Genomic DNA, 25,153 nt, shown 5'->3' on the forward strand with positions numbered 1-25,153 from the left:
ATTAGGAATTTAGGAATTTATTCCTAATCTGTATTTTCCATATTAATATTTTCCTTTTTACTTATTTTCTTTGTTGGGTCTACTAGAGCCTATTTATTGTGTAATTCAATGTACTCTAAATTATCTTGAATTATTCAATAATTTAAAAATTTAATATGGTATCAGAGCCTCAGGTTTATTAGAGTTTTATTTGGTTCACCGCAACCATATTCGTTCTTTTCCTTTGTTGATCGACCCATCGTTCGTTACCAAGGGGTTTTCTGCTTGTTAGGGTTTTTTCTTTTGTTGTCGTTCATCATCTTCGGCAAAGTCTGTTCGTCTCCAACCTAGTCTGTCCGTCACTTTCGTGTGTTGGTTTCTTCTTCCAATCACGCGTCGGTTTCGTCTTCATTCTGTTCACACACAACAACCAATATCTGCGACCAGTCCCTACTATAGATCAAATGGTAGCGCAAACCCAAATCCGCCACTGGTCATTCACATCCGTTGTCCGTGCAATAGATCCGTGTTTATTAAATCGCGTTTGTATTACCCAGATCCGGGTTTCGTTGTTCATCTCGCGCCTCCGCAGCCCATGCCACACATTCACCCCGCCACTGCCGCTCGTGTAGATTCGGCTAACGTTCAGCCGTCGTGAGTTTCCCACCCGTCTAGTCCATGCACCGTCGACTCGAAGTCAGAGCACCCACATTTGTGTTGTTCCAGATCTGCACAACTGTCAAATGCCTAATGTCGCGTCTGCTTCTCTACTCCACTCAGTTCCTTCGGTCACACACAGGCCCCTAGTTCCACGCCTTCGTCGAGGTCCATCATCCTCAGACAATTCCATTCTATTCACCTTTGTGTTCCTGTCTTTGAAGGTTGGGACTACTTCATGAAGTCCCGATTTTTCAATTTCACATTTGGTTCAATATAAACCAGTTCAATTAATCCATGTTGGTCCAATCAACCCAGATTTGGTTTGCTTTAAGTCTGGTTCGGTTCTTTCAGCCATGTTTGGTTCATTTGAGTTTGGTTCGATTAATTAAGTTTGATTCACTCTTTGGTTTGGTTTAAGTTGGTCCAATCTTGTTTATTTGCAATTATGGCAAAACTCCCTTTGTAGAAGGGTCTTTCTTCCATTTTCAAATTAGTTGTTTGTGGGTTTTGTTGTAGCTCTCTATGGGGATCTTTGTTTTCAGCTCAGAATTTCTTCGTAGGTTTTGTTATAGATCTATATACGAGGATCTATGTTTCTAGCCCAAAATTTTTTGTTTTCGTTCTTTGTGGGTTTATGTTTTCAGCCTACTTTGTGTTTTCGTTCTTCATGGGTTTCTGTTTCCATCCTAGAGCTGCTGATTTGTTTCAGAAGTTATCTTTGCAAACTTAAGTTGATTGCCAATCTACCACCTTGAGTTTGAGGGAGAGTGTTAAAGTAAATTAGGGATTTATTCCTAATCTATAATTTCCATATTAATATTTTTCTGTTTTGTTTCTTTCCTTTGTTGGGTCTACTAGAGTCTATTTATTCTGTAATTCAATGTACTCCGAATTATTCTGAATTATTCAATAATGTACAAATTTAACAATGACAATCTCTCTATTTATAGAGAATTTGAAAGCAAACTAATTCTAATCCTAATTAAGCAAAGAAACTAATCTTAATCCTAATTAATCCAAGAAACTAATCCTAATCCTAATAAACCAAGGAAACTAATCCTAACTCTAATCAATCATAGAAACTAATTCCAATCCTAATCAATTAAGGATTTTACCACAATACCCTAATTTACCCTAATCCTATTACATCATTCTAATCCTACTACATCATGTTTACAGCAACTTAAGAAGTTGGTCAGCCAAATGCCCCCTAAAATTCGAGAAAAATGGTTATTTGGTCTCCACCATCAATTTTACCATATCTAATGGAAATGACACTTTTTCAATTATTTTGTAAAAATTTTTTTTTCCCTTTTTCTCTCTCTCTTCATTCATCGTTTTCTTGCTTCCTCTTCCCATCTTTACCGCCCATCATCAGGTGACAACAACGAAGGGAGCCCTTTGTTTTTGGGGTCCTGTTCATTTCTGTAGAATATCCCTTCATTTCAAGAAAAGATATATGATGCCCAGCCAAGAAGTTAAGCACGTTGATCATGCTTAATGAGACCAAGAAGGCATATGGTTTGTTAGGTATCTTAGTATTTCCTGCACTCAGAAGATCCCAACAAGCAAAACAAACAAGAACAGGGTAAACGGTTCCCTTATGCCTTGATATAATTCAAAAGAACAGAGTAGTGAACAGAGTAGTTTTCGATACAATATAGAAATCAACTAACAAGTCACAATGCCAAAAAGAAATTAAGAAGAAAGCAAGAACAAGATAACTAGGCAAGGCGAATGCTAGAGCACCTTCCACTCCAGTGAAGTCTTCAGCCCAGAATTTCCACACCACTCTTCTCCAAAATCCTTCTTAAACCTCTCCTCATGGTCCCCACATCAATAACTGAAATAGACGCCTTCCACTCATTCTGAAGATGCTTCAGGTGTTTTCCGTTTTTACCCTCCTCACATATGAATGAATAATAGGTCTTACAGAGTCCAACGGCAATGATTAGTAGAACCAGGTTTGCATAACAGGAAGTAGATGTTAAGAGGTCGAACATGCTTTCAAGAAGAATTCTGGCATTGAAGTAGTTGTTGCTTGAATTTTCATGTTTAGTTGTAGAGATGTAAGTAGTTTTTTGGGGTCTGCTTGGAGTTCTTTCTACGTTATGTTGTGCGAGTGTAATTCGTCTTTTATTATTTCCAATTGGAGTAATATTCTATAAATACTCTTTGGCTTTGAGTGCATGCTTAGCTTATTATTCATTTTGTATTTTTGCTGATCCGAGAATAAATTAAGAGTAAATAACTGAAGAAGTGACTACATGGTACATAAAATAAACTGAAAATTGCTCCTGCATAAGAAAATGTGAGTTAATTGATTATGATAGTTGCTTGGAATAGGAATAGTATGTATATGTGAAACTAATGTCTTAATTGGATCCATAAATGAAAGAAAAATTAAGGAGATGCTTCTTGGGTATAGACAACATAGACTTACATGGGGATGATATTCACTAAATCGTGGATAGTGTAAAATTTTTAACTACGAAATAATTGTCTCAGATTTCTGGGACATTTTCAACCACAAAAGAACAAGCCTGCACTCTGGGAACTAGATTCAGATCAGCATTGTAACGTAGGAAGGAATGGGCGAATCCATGTGCAAGAAGATGGAAGGTAAATCTTCTATCCAGATATTGCCTGATGTAGGTTTTAATTTAATTTAATTTTATAATTTTTTTTACTCTATAAGATAGTGGGGACACTGTTTTTCTTTTCTTTTCTTTTTTCTAACCTTATCAACAATCAGATCTCGAAAAGATATAGCTTTCGGGTTCTCTCCAAGAGGGAGGTCAAGGTAAAAGGAAGGAAAGAAGCCAGATTCACAACCTATCAAGTCCGCGCAACTTCTAAGCTTATTCTAATCACATTTGACCCCCCAATAACTGACATTTGATCTTTTCTTGAGCAACCCAACATGTGATTAGAGTCCTAGAAGAATCATCCTTTTCTGAGCAAAAAGAGTGGTACATCTGCAAATTGAAGGTGGGACAAAGCCACCTCCACATTTCCAACCTCAAAAGGCTCGGTAGTTTTCTTTTCAATGCACCTATAAATAAGTCTACTCAACATATCCACAATTAGGAGGAAGAAAAGGGGACAGGGGATCCCTGCCTAAGACCGCTCAAAGCCTCAATGTTACCTTCCAAACTGTTATTAATGAGAAAAGAGTAGTTCACATTTATAACACAACTCCAGTCATTCTCCATTCATGTCCAAAACCTTTCTATTTCATCACCCTATCCAAAAAGTTCCAATCCACATGATCATACGCCTTTTCAAAATTAATTTTAAAGATTACACCACCTTTCTTTTTGGTTCTATAGTCCTCAATGGCTTTACTCCATAAGGGTCTAGGATCAGTCTTTCTACTATTAAAGCTCTTTGCGACTCAAAATAGTCATTCTTCTTCTGAATGAGGCAGGCAAACATCTTGAAATAGATCTATTTAAGATACCCCTCTCAAAGAATTCTTTAAATGCACCTTTCAACTCCTATTTTTTGGAGATCCCAATTATCTTGGTAAAAAGCCATAGGCAATGAAAAGGCATATGGATTCGGCAACTTGCTCCTATCACTCCCAAAAACTTCTCTTTTAATTTCTTCTAGAGTAAACGGGCCACTAACTCATCCCCATCCTTTTTTGATAGGGGACACCTCTCAATACCTTGAACAAATGGTTTAGGATGCATTTTCAGGCCATTGGGATTGTTGAAGAGAGAGAGAACTTCTTCCTCAACCTTGTCATTAGAAGATAACTCCCCACTATCTAGAGCAAGGACCAATGTTGTTTCGATTCCTTCCAATACTAGCCATCCTATGGAAAAAAGAGGTGTTACAGTCCCCTTCCCTAAGCCACTGAGTTTAAATACTTACCATCACTTGTGCCTGTAGAAACTAATATGAGGCCCATCCAGAAAAATAGGGAAGGGATTTAAACTTAGACATTTGTATTTGATTACTTGTTAAATGACCGTTTGACCCTAAAACTCAAATAACCCCTAGACCAATAACTAAAATTAGTGTTGATTATTTCCATATTTGTTAATATCTTCATTATATTTATTGTATTTAATGTGTTATATTTGTTGTATTTTTTATTTTATGTAATAGAGGTGTTTCTTCTATTTAAAAAACCCTTTCCCTCTAAAAGGAATACATAGAAAATATTCTTTTTAGCATGGTATCAAAGCACCTAATGTTTTGAAGCCATAAAAACCCTAATTTTATGAGACTCTAGAAAACCCTAGCTATTGCTGCCATCGATCAATAGCATATCTCCACAGAACGTTGCATCTCAGCTGCCAGTCGATCACTTGTTTGTCAGATGTTGCATCTTAGTGGCTAGGTTCATTCGTTCGTTTGCCATGAATTCTTTGGATCTCATATGTTGTTCGCGAGTTAGTCATTGCCAGTCATCCTCGTCTACATTGTCAATCACCGTCGTCTGCCGTCCATCATTTGAATTCTCTTTGTTCACTAATTTTTTGGTGTGTTTTTCTCTGTTATTTTTCTCTTTGGTCTGTTTCTTCAACAATAGGTCAGAAACTAAGTCATCTTGCTAAAATCTTAGAGAATCGCATCCATTCCATAGTCCCACTATCCAAATAACAACCATTCGGCTTAATAGAGATAACGTTCTTTTTTGGTCCCAAGGTGTCTAAATATATATTTGTGCACAAGGAAAGATTGGTTACATTACTGGTGATAAACCTGTTCCAAACCCAGATGGCCCTTCGTCTGCAAGGTGGGATGTTGTAAACTCCATGATTATGACTTGGCTCATAAATACCATGGTTGAAGACATCAACTATAACTATATGTGTTACTCTATTGCCAAGAAGTTATGGGATAGTGAAACTCAAATGTACATCAAATGTACATCCCCCTGAGCAACAAACCCAGATGGCTGCTCCATGTAAACTTCCTCCTGAAGATCACCATACAGAAAAGCGTTCTTAATGTCGAGTTGATGCAAAGGCCAATTTTGAGTAGCAGCCATAGACAGAAATAGTCGAATGGAAGTTAATTTAGCAACAGGAGAAAATGTATAAGAATAATCAGTCTTATAGATTTGGACATAACCTTTGGCAACAAGACGAGCTTTCAAGCGAGTCATTGTTCCGTCAGAACTGGCTTTTATAGCAAACACCCATTTACATCCAATAGCCTTCTTTCCTGTCGGACGCGAGACTAAATCCCAAGTACCATTCTCATCCAATGCAGTCATCTCTTCAATCATTGCACTATGCCAACCAGAATGAGATAAAGGTTCATGAACAGAGTGAGGAATAGAGATGGAATCAAGAGATGTAATAAAGGAATAAGTGGGTGAAGACAACCGGTTATACGAAACAAACGAAGAGATAGGGTAGGAAAGGCAATGGGTAGATCATCACTCGATTCCGAATCAGATGTCGAAGAAACCATCGGTCTAGGACGTGTCTGGAGGTGGCTGTAGAGGATGCCTGGAGTAAACTCGAGTGACCAGTGGGAGAGAAGGAAGAGACACAGAAGAAGGTTGAGTAGGAGATGATGTGGAAGAGGTAATCTCATAGATAAAAAGATCATCCTCCTCTCCTTTACAATGATTGGACAGTGAGGGATTAAAAGATATATCTTCAAAAAACGTAACATTAGGAGAGACGAGATACCTATTAAGAGTAGGACAATAACAACGATAACCCTTTTGAATACGTGAATAGCCTAAGAAAATGCATTTCAAAGATTTTGGATCTAATTTGGTACGATGAGGACGAATATCCCGAGCAAAACAAACACAGCCAAACATCTTAGGTGCAATAGGAAACAAAGATTTTGTAGGAAAAAGAGTACGATGAGGAATCTCTCCATTGAGGATAGAGGAAGGCATTTTATTGATCAGGAAGCAAGCAGTGGACATAGCATCAACCCAAAATTTCTTTGGAACATGCATTTGAAAGGATAAGGCGCAGGCTGTTTCAAGGAGGTGTTTGTTCTTTCTTTTAGCAACACCATTTTGAGATGGAGTGTCTGCGCAAGAGGATTAATGAATGATGCTATGAACACATAAGTAAGATCCAAGTACATGAGAGAAATATTCACCAGAATTATCTGTACACAGTTTTGATAGAGACATTAAATTGATTTCGAATTTCAGCATGAAAAGCACAAAAATGAGACAATAACTCAGAATGATTTTTCATTAAATATAACCAAGTCACACGAGAATAATCGTCAACAAAAGTAACAAAGTAACGAAAATCTGTTTGAGATACAACTGGACAAGAACCCCAAATATCAGAATGAACTTACTCAAATGGAGCGTTGGCTCGTTTATGTACTCTAGGACTTGAACTAAGACGATGGAATTTAGCAAACTGACACGAATCACAATTCAAAGACGACAAAGAACGAAATTTAGGATAAATTTTCTTCAACACGGACAAAGAAGGATGACCCAGACGACAGTGAACTACAAGCGGGGATGTAACACCAAAGTAGGCTACAATTTTTGGTATCTGGTGGTAAAAAATGTGAAGGCCCCCTGACTTATGTCCTCTACCAATAATCTTCTTCGTCGTACGACATTGAAACAAGCAAGAACCAAGAAAAAAATAAGACAACAATTAAGGTCGCGTGTAAGCTGGCTAATAGAAATCAAATTAAAAGACAACTGAGGAAAATGTAATATAGAGGACAAAGAAAGAGATGGGGTGAGAGGAATGATGTCGGATCCAAGAACAGAGGAGGTGGATCCATCTGCCAAAGTGACAGATGGGGTTGGGGTAGGGGACAGGTGCCGAAAATAAGTTAGAATTACCTGGCATATGAGCGCCTGAGTCTATGACCCACTTGGTAGATGATGTAAGAAGCCATTTCGAATTACCTGTCGCACGGACATCAACACGGCGACACGATGACACTCCAATTTTCAAAAAAGTAGGACACGACACGTCGGAGACACGTTATTTTTTTTATTAAAAAAAATTAAATATATGTCGTGAAATAAACATATTGGGAAATATTCCATTTAAAAACATCATTAACAACCATACAACCATAGATAAGATGACTAACGGTCCAACGTCATAAGTCATAACAAGTTTTAGTAATTAGTTCAACACTACAAAAGTTACAAAACCACAAAATAAAATCGAAGAAGCCAAGCTATATTTTCTTTATTCTTGTCCAATGTCCTCTTAACTACTCGAAGCTTCATTCTGATCACCATCATCAGTGTAAAAACTATAGCTTCCAATTCTGGTTCGTCCAAAGATAAATTAGCTACTTCAAGCATTCCCGCATCTTCAAATGAATCAAATGAATCTCCAACAATGTCCCACATTTTCGTCTCTCCTTTGAAATATTCAGGAGTTCTTTTTGATAAAAGACATAGATTGCTATGGATGTATACCAAGTCTTCTGCACGTTGTGGTGTCATCTTGTTCCTTCTTATGGAGTGCATTAATGAATATGTACTCCAATTTCGCTCATAACACGAGGAAGATGAAGGTTGAACAAGTAACTTCTCATAGCTAGTGATTGTAAAGTTGGAGTAAAGGCACCATGGATGGCCCACCAACTCTTCGGAGGCATATTATATCTATCACGTAGGGAATCATGTTCAGCAAACTCTGAAGATATGGTAGAGAAATTGGCAAATTCAATGTTCACTCTTGTTCCTTCATCCTCTGAACTAAAATATCTCTCGATACACTTCATCCTCTCTCTTGATACTTCTAAGTCTTTATGTGGTGTAACTCGAGTCTTGTCTTCTTCAAGCCATTGTGCACTATAATAACTGTTATAATTCTATAATTAGGATTTTCCATTCTTGTAAATATTTTGTGATATTTTCCTTTTGTCATATTTTCCTTTTCTATGCCTTGTACACTTGTATATATTCATATCTTTGGTGAATGAATAAAGTATTCTGATTCTTTCTCAAACCTAGGAGTTTTACATGGTATCAGAGCTCTCTAAATAAACTTAGGGTTTTTGTGAACCTTAGGGTTTGAGAATTTAGAATCCATTTGTGATACGTTTAGGGTTTTGTGGAGAGGTGAGTTTACACTTTTGCTCATAGTCGCCGTCTTCGGTTCGTTCGCCGTCGTTAGCCGCCGCTGCTGGAAAAAAAAAAAAAAAGGAAACTGTTTTTTTCGACACCGCCCAGTCCAAAGAGAAACCCAGCCACCGATCTACAAAACCTCAAAGTTTGGTTGCCATCTGACCAGCGCGTGTAGGCGCGTGCGCCGTCCTTTTTTGTTTGTTTTCTGTGGGTTGCTTCAATGTGATTGACTCTTCTTGGTGGTGTGTTTGTTTGGGATATATAGATATTCTCACTGCTTGTAAAGACCTCTCTTCGGTAAATTAGGGTTTGATTCTCTGCTGTCCGGTGTCTATTGTTTTTGAGGTAATGGCTGATCAGAAACCAATAATCATGTCTGAGATTGTTCCTATGGTGTCAAAAGTAACTGAACACAAGTTGAATGGATCCAACTACTTTTCATGGAGATCAAATGTCCGCCACTTTATTAGGAGCATGGAGATGGATGATCACATCACAGAAGAGCCACCGATTGATGCTAATAAGAAGTTTTGGTGGCGGGACGATTCAAGGATGCTTCTACAAATCAAGAATTCTATTGACCGTGAAATTGTTGAACTAGTAAATCACTGCGAATCAGTCAAGGAACTATTGGAATATCTGGATTTCCTTTATTCAGGGAAAGAGAATATTAATAGAGTGTTTGATGTTTGTGAATATTAATAGAGTGTTTGATGTTTGTAAGACTCTATATCAACCTGATCAAGGAGAAAAATCTCTTACAAGCTACTTTATGGAGGTTAAAAATACATGCATGGAATTCAATGCCTTGATGCCAATTAGCACGGATCCAAAAGTTCTAATGGCTCAACGTGAAAAGTTGTTTATCATGAGCTTTTTAGTAGGCCTTGCACCTAAATATGAGATAGCCAAAGATCAAGTGTTGTCAAGCTCAAATATCTCCTCGTTGGAAGAAGCTTACACTCGAATACTTCGTACTGAAAAGAAACAAGCAGTTACATCATCTGATTCTAGCAGTGCTTTGATTGGGCGCACAAATAATTACAGAGGTAATAAGGGGGTTGAATCAAATAGCTTCAAAGGTCATCCAAATAACCAAAGATCAAATCCAAGAGGTATTGTTTGCTATTATTGTCATAAACCTGGTCATACGAAGCGTGAATGCAGAAAATTGCTGAATAAGGGTCAGAGGATGCCATCACCCTTTACACATGTCGCCTCTACTCCCATTACGGCCATCACAGAGACAGGTAACATTTCTAAATGTCTTCTTTCCTCCACGTCAAAATGGATCATTGACTCTAGCGCTACAATAGGTAACCTCAGTTTATTCTCTAACCTTTGTACATCTACCTCTTCACCTAATGTCACTATAGCTGATAGAACCTCCACTTCTGTTTTAGGATCAGAAACCGTCCATCTTACTGAATCAATTTTTTTGTCATCAGTTTTAAATTTACCACATTTCTTGGTTATTGCTTATTTCAGGATCTTATGACGAAATAGACTATTGGTAAAGGGCGTGAAGTTGGAGGTCTTTACATCTTTGAACCACAAACACCTACGGCCATCACATGCTCAAGTGTGTCGTCTCCCTTTGAAGAGCATTGTCGTTTGGGTCATCCGTCTATCTCTGTGTTGAAGAGTCTTCGTCCACAACTTCAACATTTGTCTTCTTTCGATTGTGAGTCATGTCAGTTTGCTAAATTTCATCATTTGAGTTTGTATCCTCGAGCCAATAAACGAGCTAATGCTCCTTTTGAATTAGTCCATTCTGATGTTTTGGGTCCCTATTCTGTTGAGTCCAAAGGAGGGTTTAGGTATTTTGTTACATTTGTCGATGACTATTCTCGTGTTACGTGGTTATATTTAACGAATTACTTTACGTGGTTATATTTAACGAATTACTTTCACATTTTCGTAACTTCCATGCCGAAATTCAAACTCAGTTTAGTGGTATTCTTAAAATCCTACGGAGTGATGATGCTAAGGAATATTTCTCTCATACACTCAAGTCTTATTTAGATGCCCATGGCATTCTTCATCAATCTTCTTATGTTGATACTCCATCTCAAAATGGGGTTGCAGAACAAAAGAATCATCATCTCCTTGAGACAGCCAAAGCTTTGATGTTTCAGATGCATGTTCCAAAATCCTTTTGGGCTGATGCTGTTTCCACAGCTTGTTTCTTAATAAATTGCATGCCCTCTTCCATTCGTAAGGGTGAGATACGTTTTCGTACTTTATGCCCCAAGCAACATTTGTTTCCCATTCAACCCAGAATATTTGGTTGTACCTGCTTTGTTCGGGATGTTCGGCCTTAGCATACCAAGCTGGATCCAAAGTCCCTAAAATGTATTTTCCTTGGTTATTCCCATGTCCAAAAGGGGTATCGGTGTTATTGTCCTAGTCTAAATATATATTTAGCCTCTCCTGATATCACATTTTTTTAAAATACCCCATTTTTTTTCATCACCGTCTTTCTCTTCGAATAAGAGTCAGGGGGAGCATAAGGAATTAGAGGATGATTTCCTTGTCTACACAATTATTTCTCCTTCCGATCCTCTTCCTAATTCATCTCTTCCTGTGGCTACCTCTACTCTTCCTCCCATCATTAAGGTCTATACTCGACGACAACCTCCTCCAGTTCCATGCCCTGTACCAGAGTCTTCTTCATCAGTGCATCCACAATCTCTGATCATATCATAAATAGGAGAAGTAAAAGAAAGAATATAATCAATCTTATCCCACCAAATATCATTAAGTACCAACTCCTTTACACATCTTGCTTTCACCATATCATCTCCTCTGTAGCATCCCTATTTATCACTGATAACCATTGTTTGCAAGCCACCCTTAATGAGTTTAAATCTTCTAAGCATAATGATGGTAGATGCAAATCGTGTTTCTGCTACTGCAAATAACTTCAAAGACACAAACTCATTGAACATAGCAAGCCTCATGGAATGGTTCATGATAAAGTGCTTGACAAACATAACATCATAAAAAATTCAGAAATCCAGCTACACTCTGCAAATACATGTTGATTACTATCAATATTTCTTGCAGCAAAAATGTTCTTCAAAGCAAGATTGAGGGTATGAACTACACAAGGTGTCCAAACTATGTTGGGGAACTGTGATTCAATAATGTCCTGCACCCTCACAATTTGTAGCATTGTCAGTGATTATTTGAATCGCATTCTCATGTCCTACCTCATTTATAACTTCTTTCATCAAATTGGCTATGAAGTATTTGTCTTTAGTCTCACCTGAGTAATCTACAGCTTTAAGTAACATTGGTCCTCCTCCTGTAATTGCCATAAAGTTAATCAATGGTCTCCTCTGCGAATTGCTTCATCTATCATTGGCAATACTTACCCCCTTCTGAGACCGTGTACTTTTCACATATTGCAACAATCTCTCTATGTTTGCTTTTTCTTTTTGGAGAAGAGTTGTTCTCAATTTATTATACCTTGGAGGTAAATAACCCGACAAAGCATTATTTGCAACCAAAGCAAATGCGTTCACATAATGTGGATTTCTAGCCAAATGAAAAGGCAAACCTGAAGAATAAAACATTCTAACTATCTCTAAATCCACTCGATCACGAATTGCCAAGTTAAATGACTTCTCTAATGCACTAACATTTCCTTTCCTTTTCTTTTGTTCCATTGTTGAATAAGAATATGAATAGCAACCCATACTTCCCTTTCCAAAAGATTGAGATTCAGTTTGCATATGTCGTGAAGGTGGTAAAAGAACTTGTTTAGGAGCATTCCTTGCAATACATGCTTTAGCTTCATCTTCTAACTTTTGCATTTCAACAAGATCTTTAGGGGTGATTTTTTTACATACTCCAATCTCAAATCCACTCAATTTTAGTAGATGTGTCCCAACTCTTGTATAAGAACCTTTTCTATTTTCTTGACAAAAATTATATTGCCAAGAAATATTTCCCCCTCCTTCATTCAATCTTTCATTTTTTGTAACATATTGTCATAACGGTTTTGTTTCATCATCGGTAGTCATTTTTTAATTGAGTTCAGTATGACTTGAAGATGATTTTGCCATACTACTTTTAAATAAAACAAAAAGAACAAAATAAGATTTAATGGAAAGAAAAAAAACATAACGGTTCAGTTCAAACATAAATGTTCAAACAAAAACAGTATGTTCATGAAAGGGAGAAAAACGCAAAAAAAGAAAAAATGGGAAGAAACAAACCAAATCGCCAGCGAGTATGGGTGTGGAGAAGTCGAACGAAGTTTGGGCGTGGAGAAGTCGCCGACGAGTCTGGGCATGGAGAAGTTGCTGACGGCGTGTCTGGGCGTGGAGAAGCTGCCAGCGTGGAGGTGTGGCCGGCCGTCAAAATCGAGTGGAGTTCGTTGGTTGGACTTGGGCGTGGGGAGTTTTGATATTTTGAAGAAAAGTGGAATGGAATAATATATTTTGAGAAATTAAAATAAAAAACACAATAACCCTAAAACTTTTGGGCTTAGGCTTATATAAAATTAAGCATTCGGGCTGGGCTAACTTTTATCAGCTTTCATTGTTTTTTCTTTTTAATTTTGCAGTATCATGTCCCAGCCATGTCAAAAATTTTAAAAAATAATAAAATCTGGCATGTCGGAGACGTGTCCAACACTGACACTTGGCCATCTTAGGAGTGTCGGTGCTTTATAGGTGGCAGTAGGGTTTGATGAAGAAGATGCCCATAAGGATTCCTGAAATACTTGAAATTTAACAAAATCGTTGGTAGAGATGGTAACAGACTTTTCTGCCATATCACTGGTGGAATCTATCTGAGTATGTTGAGATCGTTGAGCCTTGTACAACAATTTACGACAATCACATTTTAGATGGCCTGGCTTATGACAATAGTGACAAACAATCTCTTGAGAATCTAATTTTCGATTATCATAACTAGGCTTCTGAAAATTGTTGGTCATCCTCGGAGTAACTTGAGGGTTATTATTCTTGCTTAAAAGGCACTACTATGATGAGAAATAGACGAACCGGATTGAAGACACAACTGAACGCCTCTTCTAACGAAGAAATCTCGGAATCAGAAAGAACCTATGTTTTAGCCATTCTAAATTCAGGTGAAAGTCCATAGAAATATCATAGCAGCATTTTTTCTCATTGCGCTTGTTGAACTTTGACGTCTGGGTTAAAAGGTAACAATAAGGCAAGTTCAACAACTGTCTTTTTAAGCCTCATAAAGTAGCTTGTAATAGATTCTGATTTATATTCGGCTCGAAAGAATTGCATACAAACTTCAAACATTCGATGGACGTGTTCTTTTCCCGAGTACAAAAATTCTAAGAACTCTAAGAGTTCCTTAACAGAATCACAATGATCTACCAACCAACAACCTCACTTTCAATGGAATTCTTAATCTAAAGATAAAGTCGAGCGTTATCACGAAACAAGGCCTTTTTCTTATCATCTTGTGGTGGATTCTCAAGCCATGATTATCCATATCAGTACTAAGTAAATAAAACTGAATAGTGCGACACCAATGATAGTAATTATCTCCATTCAACTTATGTTCTGTTATCTTTGATGCTAAGGGAATTACATTGGATACAACCATATGATTCATCTCATCCATTAAGAACCAACACACGATCCCACAGGGGAATTAAACAAATCAGAATCGAAAGCGAGGTAAATCAAAGAGCAAAACAGCCCCAAATGAGAGCAAAACAGTCACAAACCCTAGGAACAAAAGGGTATTTTCCAAATAGCCTCACACACGAGTAGATGTTGGTAGAACTAAAGGCACAGATGGACTTAAAAGGCTAACCCGAGATGAACCCAACCGACGAAAGCGAAGATGTCCTCACGTGCTCTCATGCGCCAGCACGTGGCAAAAGAGCGATCCGAACCGGCGGCGCGTGTGACTCGCGCACGGATGTTTCCTTTGAACTACGACGGCAGACCGAGTCGGACGGTGGCACCACTCCTCCTGAGGTGGGCAGTGTCGTCAAATGGCCATTCGAAGCGATGACTTCTGCATTTTCTGTGAAAGAGTGTTCAGTGAGAAGTCTTTCCATTTGATATCTAGCGAGCTGCTTTCTTACGAATGCTTTCTGACTGTGGGATGATAAGAAAACAAACGGAAGTCCTCGTATGAAGGAATTCCCGCTCCGGGCACGAGCAGGAACATCAAAATGACACGATCTAATAGATCGTTGTAGCGAGTAGTTGGATCATAGTCTCTTACCATAAAAATGGCTGCATGCGCAGCAGCACCAACTATGAGAAATCCACCAATCCACATGTGATGTGTGAACAATGACCTGGCTATGCTCTCTTTGCGTCTGCTACTAGATATGCTTCTGGCTTTGCACCTTTGAACTCTTTATAAGGTGTTGCTTGACCTACTTACATTAGTCCGAGTCGAGGAAAAGAAAATCGAATCACGCACTCTCCATATTCTATTAGGCATGAAAGATGCGGGTTAAGGCAAGGGTTGCTTCTTTGGTTGATTGCTCATCAAACTGCCGTTGCGTCAGGTCAGATTTTCACTCAAGCTATTTCTTTAAAAAGAGGAGCAAGCAAGATCAGGCTTTTCAGCCGTATGACCCAAATTCAAACCCTAACCCACAAAGCCGTCAAAGAATATTCTAGCCCCTAAAACAAAGAATGACTCTGATACCATGTACTCTGTTATCATTTAATTAGATAAAAGGTCCATATATATAGGATAATGAGAAACCCTAATCTAGGATATACAAAATTACAATAAAGGACGACTGCACATATGAATTTAAATATATCTTATAACAAGAGGCAGGGTACTTGGAAAAACTATTCTTCCAACTGTTAGTGATATTAGATTAAATTTCACTTTACTTACTAGCTTAAGCTTTTGGGTTAATTGGTGATTTAAGATGGTATCAAAGCAGGTGGTCTATGAAGCTCTTGTGTTCAAACTCCTCCTGTGTTATTTCCTCCCCAATTAATATTTTGTTAGGTATTTTTTATATTTCAAGCCCACAAGTAAGGAGAAATGTTAAGATTAAATTTGACTTCATCCACTAGCTTAAACTTTTGGGTCAATACAAGTATTAATGATGTTTTTCTGAAGTCTCAAGGAAGAAGTTGCAGGAATGTTATGATTGGCAAAAAAAGGAAAAAAATCTATTGATTCAATTGAAAGTTCTGCATTGGTGATGAAAAATATTGCAATGAAGCTTCTCATCGCTTTGAAGCAATTTATATGATCCTGATATATTTGGAAGGTGCTTTTGGAAAAGGCATATTGTTTAAAAAACATGTCGAAGTTTACATCAATGTTTTGTGGCCTGGTAGCACCACTAATAAAAGATCTACGTCTAATTATTGCTCATTTGTTGGAGGGAATCTAGTTACTTGGTGAAGTAAAAAACAAAGTGTGGTCATGAGAAGTAGTGTTGAAGTCGAATTTTGGGTATTAGCTCATGGTATTTGTGAGGGCATATGGATAAGAAAGACTATACGAAGAATTGAAATTCTCTTAGATGATTCCCATGAACATTTAATGTGATAACAAGGCAACAATTTTCATTATCAATAGTCCATTCCTTCATGATAGGACAAAACACATTGAAGTTGATAAATACTTAACAAAAGATAAGATTGATGCAGGAGTAATATGTATTCCCTTACCTCCTAATTGATGAACAAATTGCTGATGCATTAACTAAAGGTCTCCCATAGTGGCTATTCAACTACTTGATTAACAAGCTGACCACAAATGATATCTTCAAACCAGCTTGTGTGGGAATGTTTGATTATTTCCATATTTGTCAATATCTTCATTGTATTCATTGTTTATTTATTGTTGTATTTTTTATTTTCCTTATTTGTACTAGGTGTTTCTTATAGGTGAGAAACCCTTTCCTTCTATTAAAAAAAAAAAAAAAAAAAAAAAAAAAAAAAAAAAAAAAAAAAAAAAAAAAAAAAAAAAAAACCCTTTCCCTCTAAGAGGAAGACACAGAATTTTTCAGCAATTAGCAATAGACCCAAAAGCAGCCGTAGGTAGGTTATGGTAAATTTAATCATGTCAATCTACTATTAACACTCAAAGGTTATATTTCCCCAACTCTTTTGCTACCGGTCACCTCATAATATCAGGAAGCGGGAAGTTTGAATAGGTTTTGTAGTCCTGGAGAATCCTTAATAGATTGTTCACCACCAGTTCGAGAGGTTGACGCTCTCCTTGCTGTTATATACTGATGAAAATAAGAAAGGAGAGAAACCAACACACAGTTTACGTGGAAATCCTAGAATAGGGAGATAAACCACAATACAGATCTTTTCTTTTATTTTTTAATTGATACCCTGAATACAAGAGAATAGGGTGAATAAATAGACAGTAGAGAGCCCTAGGGTGAGAGACAATTACAAAAATACCTCTAGGGTAAAAACCCTATTTTCAACACTCCCCCTCAAGTTGGTGCATAAATATCAATAAGACCCAACTTGCTAAGACAACAATCAAAATTAGGTCTCAGTAGCCCTTTGGTGAGAACATCTGCCACTTGTTGATTTGGGGGATATAGGGGATACAAATGCTCCCATTATCCAGTCTTTCTTTAATGAAGTGTCTGTCAATCTCTACATGTTTGGTTCTGTTATGTTGGACTGGGTTGTTTGCGGTGCTTATTGCAGCTTTATTATCACAAAACAAATTCATTGGAAGATCCCTGTCTTGGTAAAGATCAGTCAGCACCTTATCTAACCAGATTTCTTCACATATCCCTAAACTCATTGTCTTGTACTCAGCTTCAGCACTACTCTTAGCCACCACTCTCTATTTCTTACTTCGCCAGGTGACAAGGTTACCCCAGACAAAGGTGCAATATCGAGAGGTCGACTTTCTATCAACGACAGAGCCTGCCCAATCAGAATCTGTGTATGCTTCAATAGTCCTTTTTTCAGACTTCCTGAACATTAGTCCCTTACCAGGGGTCCCCTTCAAGTACCGAAGAAACGCTCAACTGCATTATATGTTCCTCATAAGGAGCTTGCATAAACTGGCTTACCACGCTTACTGTATATGAAATATCGGGTCTTGTATGGGACAGATAGATCAACTTCCCAATCAACCTCTGGTACCTTTCCTTGCTAACAGGAACTCCGTTGTTTGTAACACCAAGTTTTGCATTATACTCCACCGGTGTGTCAGCAGGTTTACACCCAGTCATGCCTGTTTCTTTGAGCAAGTCAAGTGTATATTTCCTTTGCGATACTGAAATACCTTCTCTGGATCAGGCCACCTCCATTCCCAGGACGTATCTCAGCTTACCAAGGTCTTTAATCTCAAATTCTCTGGCCATTCTCGTTTTAAGCCTCATAATTTCATTCTCATCATCGCCGGACAGAACAATATCATCAACATACACTATGAGGACGACAATCTTCCCGAAGTCGGACCGTTTCGTAAATAGTGTATGATCTGAATGCCCTTGGTTGTATCCCTGTGCTTTAACAAATGTGGTGAATCTATCAAACCAAGCCATTGGGGACTGTTTCAATCCATATAAGGATTTTTTCAGTCTGCAAACTCTGTGATTAAACTGACTCTCGAATCCAGGAGGAGGGCTCTAGACTTCCTCTTCAAGATCTCCATTAAGGAACGCATTTTTAACGTCCAACTGATGCAGTGCCAATCTTTGTTTACAGCAATTGACAACAAAACCCGAATAGTGCTGAGTTTGGCTACGGGAGAGAATGTTTCAGAGTAATCAACTCCGTAAGTCTGGGCAACCAGTCTGGCCTTATATCGATCAATCGTCCCATCTGATTTGTATTTTACGGTGAATACCGATTTGCACCCAACTGTCTTGTGCCCTTCAGGTAAAGGCACCTGTTCCCATGTACCATTTTTCTCTAGCGCCCTCATTTCTTCCATAACAGCCATTTTCCATTCAAAGTTCTCCATTGTTTCACGAATACTGCTTGGGACCATGATAGTGTCCAAGTTGGTAGTGAAAGCTTTAAATTCGGGAGACATTATTATATGTCATGTAGCTGTGCATAGAATACTTTGCGCATGAACGAGTATCTTTCCTTAGTGCTATTGGAAGATCGAGAGAGGCATCATGATTTTCCACCTCTCTTGATTTCTCAGCATGACTGATCACCTGTAAATCAAGGATTTCAGTAGTATCTTCCACTTCCTTGTCACCAACAGGACTTTTCCTTCTACTGTTATCACTCTCAGCTGTTTCCTCATCTGTCACATATTCTGTATTGCCACCTCCACCTCCTTCATCCTTATCTTCCTGCACTTGTCAGTCTCCATACATATATCAACATCATTAGTTTCAGGAATACACGTACTTGAACCAGATGCAAGGTCTGATTCATGGACCGAAGCCGGCTGATCAACAGGTGGCAACTCTTCCTTTCTTCGATTCTTCCTATAGTAGGTTATCCAAGAAATCTGGTTGGTAAGGAGGACAGGACAGACTTTTGCAGAACTAGGAGAAGGAATCAGGGTGGAATCCCCTAAGGGAATATCATAGGTGGACCAGTTAGGCTCTTCACTTAAGCTCTCCCCCTGAAGATGACTAACGGGGAAGAAAGGTTGGTCTTCAATGAAAGTAATGTCCATGGAGACAATATTTTCGAGAGGACGGATGATAGCATTTATACCCACGTTGGTGAAGAGGGTACCCAACAAAAACACATTTTTGAGTACGAGGGTGGAATTTTGTGCAATTTGGGCCATGGGAGTGGACAAACGCAACACAGCCGAAGACACGGAGGGGTACATCAGAAAGCAGGCGAGTAGTCGGAAAGGATTCTTTGAAAAGGTCCAAGAGATTATGAAAGTCAAGAACACGAGAAGGCATACAGTTGATGAGGTGAGCCGTTGTAAGAATGGCATCCCCCCACAAGTAGGACGGAAGAGTGGCGGACAACATTAAAGACCAGGCAACCTCCATCAGATGGCGATTTTTACGCTCAGCTACTCCATTTTGTTGGGGAGTACAAGCACACGAGCTCTGGTGGACAATTCCCTTAGACACAAGAAAGTCATGGAAAGAGGTGTTAAAGAACTCTCGTCCATTATCACTTCTCAAAATCCCAATCTTGACATGGAACTGGGTTTCAACCATGGTATAAAATTGTTTAAAGGTAGAAAACACCTCAGATTTGTCAGCAAGTAAGAACACCCAAGTGAGGCGTGTGTGGTCGTCTATGAAGGTGATGAACCAACATTTACCAGTAGAGGTAGTAGTCAGTGATGGTCCCCAGACATCACTTGAATGAGGGAGAAGGGACTGGACGGCTTATAAGGTTGAGAACGAAACGAAATACGACTTTGTTAGGCACAAATGCATATATCACAATTTAGAGACACTATATTAATATTGCGGAATAAATGCAGAAATAAATATTTCATATACTGAAAGTTCGGATGTCCTAAACAATAATGCCATAACATAAAGTCATTTTCGGAAGTAGAAAACTTTAAAGACGTAAAACTAGTTCTATGATCCTCCTTAGAAGATTAATATAGCGTCTCCCTAGAAGATTAATACATCGTCAGAAAGGAAGTAGAGCCCTCTATCGTGTCAGGCTGTGCCAATCGTCATCCCCGACTTCTGATCCTGAAATACAATAGAATTTGGTGAGAAAATAGCCTTACAGTTTAGAGACCGATAAATGATTATATGAGATTTTAGGTACATGAAGTGTATCACGTAATACTAAACCATCAAACGGGGAGGTATTCCCTTTCCCTGCAACCGAGGCAAAAGACCCGTCTGCAATTCTGATACATTCATTTCTCGCACTTGGATAGTAAGAAACAAACAACTCTGAAGAATTAGTGAGATGATCTGTGGCCCCTGAATCTACGATCCAGGGTTTCTTGCCATTAATGCTAATAAGGCCAAAAGATGGGAATGTACTTGATTGAGCAATGGCACTCACCCCGACAGCATTCAAATTGGTCTTACTATCGGCTGAGGACTGATGCTGTGTATTCTCAGTAACTGAATCACTTACAAGAGCACACCCGGAGTTTGATCTGTCATGTGACTGTCGTCTCTTACTGTTTGGGGGCCTGCCGTGCAGCTTCCAACATTGGTCCTTCGTATGCCACGGCTTCTTACAATGCTCACAGATAGGTGTGGGCTTTTTATCATTGTCGGAACTGGACGCCTTTGAAACAAAGGCTGATGCATCAATGGAGGCTGTCACAGGATTGTTCATAGCCTATGATCGATCTTCTTCTAGTCGAATCTCTGAACACACCTCTCTGAGAGACGGGGTAGGTCGTTGACCCAATATGCGACTTCGAACACTGTCAAATTTTGGGTTCAATCCAGCCAAAAACACATAAACCCGATTTGCCTCTTCAAGTTTCAAATACTGTGCCCTATCCTGTGCGCAGTTCCAGACAATCTCCCGGCAAAGATCCATCTCTTGCCAAAGCACTGATAGTTTATTGAAGTAGGAAGTAATGTCAATGGTCCCTTGCTTGCATTCATGGACCTGTTTGTGTAACGTGTACAACTGGGATACGTTCTGTCGTTTCGAGTACAAGTCCCTAGCTGCCTCCCAGATATCTCTAGCAGTTGCTGTATACAATAAGGGTCGGCCAATCTGGGGCTCCATACTGTTAATAAGAACCGACCGTAATAGAGAATCCTCCCCTTTCCAGATTCTTTCTTGAGGATCACCTGGGATAGGTTTCGGAATTTCTCCTATTAGATACCCGAATTTGTGCCTTCCTTCTAAGGCCATTCTAATCGACTGGGACCATGAGAAATAATTCTCCCCATTTAGTTTTTCTTCGAGCAGAAGTCCTGCAGAATTTTTCATTGAACCAGTTAAGTAAGTTGTATTGGGCAAAATAGAGAAAGAGGTTACTGGATTCTCAGAACAAACAGGTTGTTGGGGATTTGTGCCAAACATTGTATCCAGATTTGAAATCTGCTAGTGCAGAGAGGCCAACTATTGTCTCACATCGTCTGAGTAATGGACCGAACTACACGCGGCTGGAAACTAGGCTGCCATTGTTGACTGAACACATGTCGCCGACGGGAAGATGGTCGTCGGCTGAGAGATCGCCGGCAGGTATGAGGATCCCGGCCGGTTGTGCTGCTCGAGGTGGCTGTCGGTCTGCCGCTAGTCAAACTTGCCTAGGGCAGAATCGGGAAGGTCCAGATCTCCTTGTCGGATGGGTGGGTTCGCGGAATCTGAAGCGAAAAACCTAGGGTATGCCGGTGCGGTCATTGAATGTTTGCAGGTCGAAGTCGAAACCCTAGGGCACACCGGATGGATGGATGCACGCCCAGCCTGTTCGTCGAATGTTTGCAGGTCGAAGGCGCGATCGGACGCGGACGAAGGGATTCTGTCTGCCGAGGGGTTGCTGCGGATGCGGACGTCCTCGATCGGAGCCAGATCTGATCCGGTTCGTGGTGGATCTGAGGGGTTGTTGCGGCCATACCCGATCTGAGTCGGATCCGTCGACGGCGGCGTGAGACAAGGCAGATTGGATCTGTTTGCGTATTCTTCAGATCTGTCCATGTGCGGCGTGAGCATCCGGCTAGATTCCGTTAGGTGAGGTGGCTCTCATTGACGGCGGCTCTCTGTTGACTGCAACTGGACGGCAAAGATTAATTCCGGTAAAGCAGCTTGAAAACACTCCTTCACAGCGGCCCGAATAGCAATTTTCATATCAAAACTCGAAGATCCACCATCTGAAGGCGACTGTGGATGGTTCTCTTTCATAATGGCTAGGGTTTTGTCCCCTTGCTCTGATACCATGATGAAAATAAGAAAGGGGAGAAACCAACACACAATTTACGTGGAAACCCTAGAACAGGGAGAAAAACCACGATACAGATCTTTTCTTTTATTTTTTAATTGATACCCTGAATACAAGATAACAGGGTGAATAAATAGACAGTAGAGAGCCCTAGGGTGAGAGACAATTACAAAAATACCCCTAGGGTAAAAATCCTATTTTCGACATATACTAGTCACCAGCTAATACACAGAAAACTTTAAGATAACCTCAAAGTACACGGAAAGCATATATATGCATAACAGACTGACTCAATGACTAAGGGGGAGAATTACCAGTTTTACCCCTCCTAACAAATCTATTAATTATTGGGGGCCTAACACCAAGCCCCAGTACTCGACTTAGTTATTCAGCCCTTTGGAAGTTTCAGGTATCAAAGAAAATGAGGTAACCAAAGAATTTATCATATGGGGAAAATTAATGCTTTTAGTAGAGTCCCGGATCATTGGATTAGTCCAATTTTTTCTTTTATGAAACAGACAACAATTTTCATTGATGAAATGAAAAGAATGAAAAGAGACTAATGCTTGACTTACAAGAAATTATGAAATAACAAGAATTAGGGATCAACAAGTGCACCTGACTATCTCAACAAGGTTGACACACCCATAGTACCCTCATCACATCCCAAAACAAAATATGACAATTACAATAGAAAACTGTGTCTTACAAACATAATTACATAGATTAAATGAAAGCATTCCAATTAAGACAAATATCTCGAACAGAGTTTGAATGAATAACTACTATTTAGTTAGCTGAGTTGACTTGAGAGGCGGATTATTAGAATAATATCTTGATTTTGTTTTACTTCTGTTGTCCACGTGCATTTCTTTGTCTACATATTTTTGGCACAATTGCTCCTTTTATTGGAGTCCTCTAATAAGCTCAGTCAAAGCGCAGGAGAATATCTTGATCACCCCCACCCCACCACGTTCTTTTAAGCTGTCAGGAAGGTGATGCAATTCATGCAACTGCCACAGTGGCAGTTTACAGTGTAATATAATGTGTGAACTCTCCGATACATATATATATATAAAAAAAAAACTGTATAAATGTATAAATCATAAGTAAAACTGCACTAGCTCACTATAGAGACAATATGCATTCTTTTGATGATGTTTTCATTGGTTCCTCATATGTTAGGCTTGTTCTTGTTTGACTGAGTTATCAACTTCTGATGTTTAGGTCAGCATTCAAAAGATCCTTGTCAGATGGAAATATTCTTCACGAAAATTGCTCACCAGTGTTATCTACAGATAGAAAGCTTGAAAAACATTCAAACTCTGTATTGTCCAAACAATCACGAGGTAGCGAGGTTCTTTCAGAATCTTCTCCAGAAATATCCACTTCTGGAAGTGATATAGCATTGTCAAGGTTTGATACCACCATCTCTATCATTGTGAAATTTGTAGCTCCTTTCTCTCGTAGTTCATGCAACAGTTCTTACCAGCAAGTTAGACGTGTCTTCATTAAACAAGAGCCAGAGAGTTAAGAAAACCACATGTGCTGAGTACCCATCTGCATTTGTTTTTCATGATTATATTTATAATATCAACTCTTTGTGGTGGTTGTATCCGGCATTTTATAGGAGGCATATTTTTTTTTTTTCTTTTTTTTTTTTAAGTTTGTTTTTGGATTCTGTAGACGAAGCCTGTTAGGTTGGAAGTTGTAGAAATTATGTGTCGTCTGTTATGTAGTTCTGCCATTTGTGATTTTGCTTTCCGTACCAATGGGGCTAACAAATGGTAGGTTTGGATAATCAAACGGAAGCCTAGTTGTGTTTGTTTAGATAGATTTTTCTGCAGGAATATGGTAAGAATTCTTGGAAATGAAGACAAGTGTCGTATTTTGTAGAATTTGTTACGGGAAATGTTATAAAACATAGGCACCTTTTTATTTCCTCCAAAGCTGTTCCACCCCAATTCGATTGTTCTTCATATCCAACTGGTTAATCCTACTAACTGGTTATCTTTTAGGCAGTGTTGTTTCTAATGATAACTGAATGGTGTTTGTCGAATGTCTCGAGGTAGGTATACTCCCTCAATGCCTCAGAGGCGGCTTTTTGGGTCCATTCAAAGGGAAAGATGCCTTGAAGGTGACCATATTTTCTTTTCCGAAGGGGACGCTATGAGTTGCTCAAACTTTGTTGACCTGGACTGGCTTTCATCCTCTGGGAATTCATGTGAGGAGGAGCCGTTTGAGAGGTAATTACAACACTGTTGAATAGTTTATTACTATAATATCCAAGAACATTCTACGCTTACAAGAATAATTTACGTGTCAAAAGATCTTGATTTACGATTTATGAAGACTTCAAATAACTGGATGGCTATACTTTTCTTTTACTCGTATTCTTTGGGGATTTTGAGGATAATTTTTTCTTTTAATTATGCTCTTGGCCTAGCACTAGGTCCTTGCATTTCTGAATTATGATGAGTGAACTCAACTGCTCTTCGCCTATCATGATTTTAGGGGTCTTTCCATGGCTTTAATCCATTGGTCTTAGTCCACATCGTTCATTGCTTGATTAAAAGACAATGGATCCTCTAAACCATCATCTGGTATGATGACTTGAATTTCAATTAAACCCATGTACCGGTCAGGCTGTTGCACAACCCTCCCACTACGACTAGG

The 25,153-nt window shown here is 38.9% G+C and overlaps 1 long non-coding RNA gene and 1 pseudogene across 1 annotated transcript; one reads left to right on the forward strand and one right to left on the reverse strand.

Annotated features, from left to right (window-relative positions):
- The first annotated feature begins 3,103 nt into the window (after positions 1–3,103).
- Positions 3,104–24,718, forward strand: LOC150030261 (uncharacterized). The gene is made up of 3 exons (XR_016527113.1): positions 3,104–3,261; positions 23,705–23,893; positions 24,550–24,718. It is a non-coding gene; the product is annotated as an uncharacterized LOC150030261 (long non-coding RNA).
- Positions 6,080–12,726, reverse strand: LOC150030262 (uncharacterized; annotated as a pseudogene).
- Positions 24,719–25,153: the final 435 nt, after the last annotated feature.

The sequence above is a fragment of the Benincasa hispida genome, unplaced genomic scaffold (genome assembly GCF_027475165.1).
Source record: "Benincasa hispida cultivar pf3 unplaced genomic scaffold, pf3_genome.v1.1 HicScf387, whole genome shotgun sequence".
Classification (NCBI taxonomy): domain Eukaryota; kingdom Viridiplantae; phylum Streptophyta; class Magnoliopsida; order Cucurbitales; family Cucurbitaceae; genus Benincasa; species Benincasa hispida.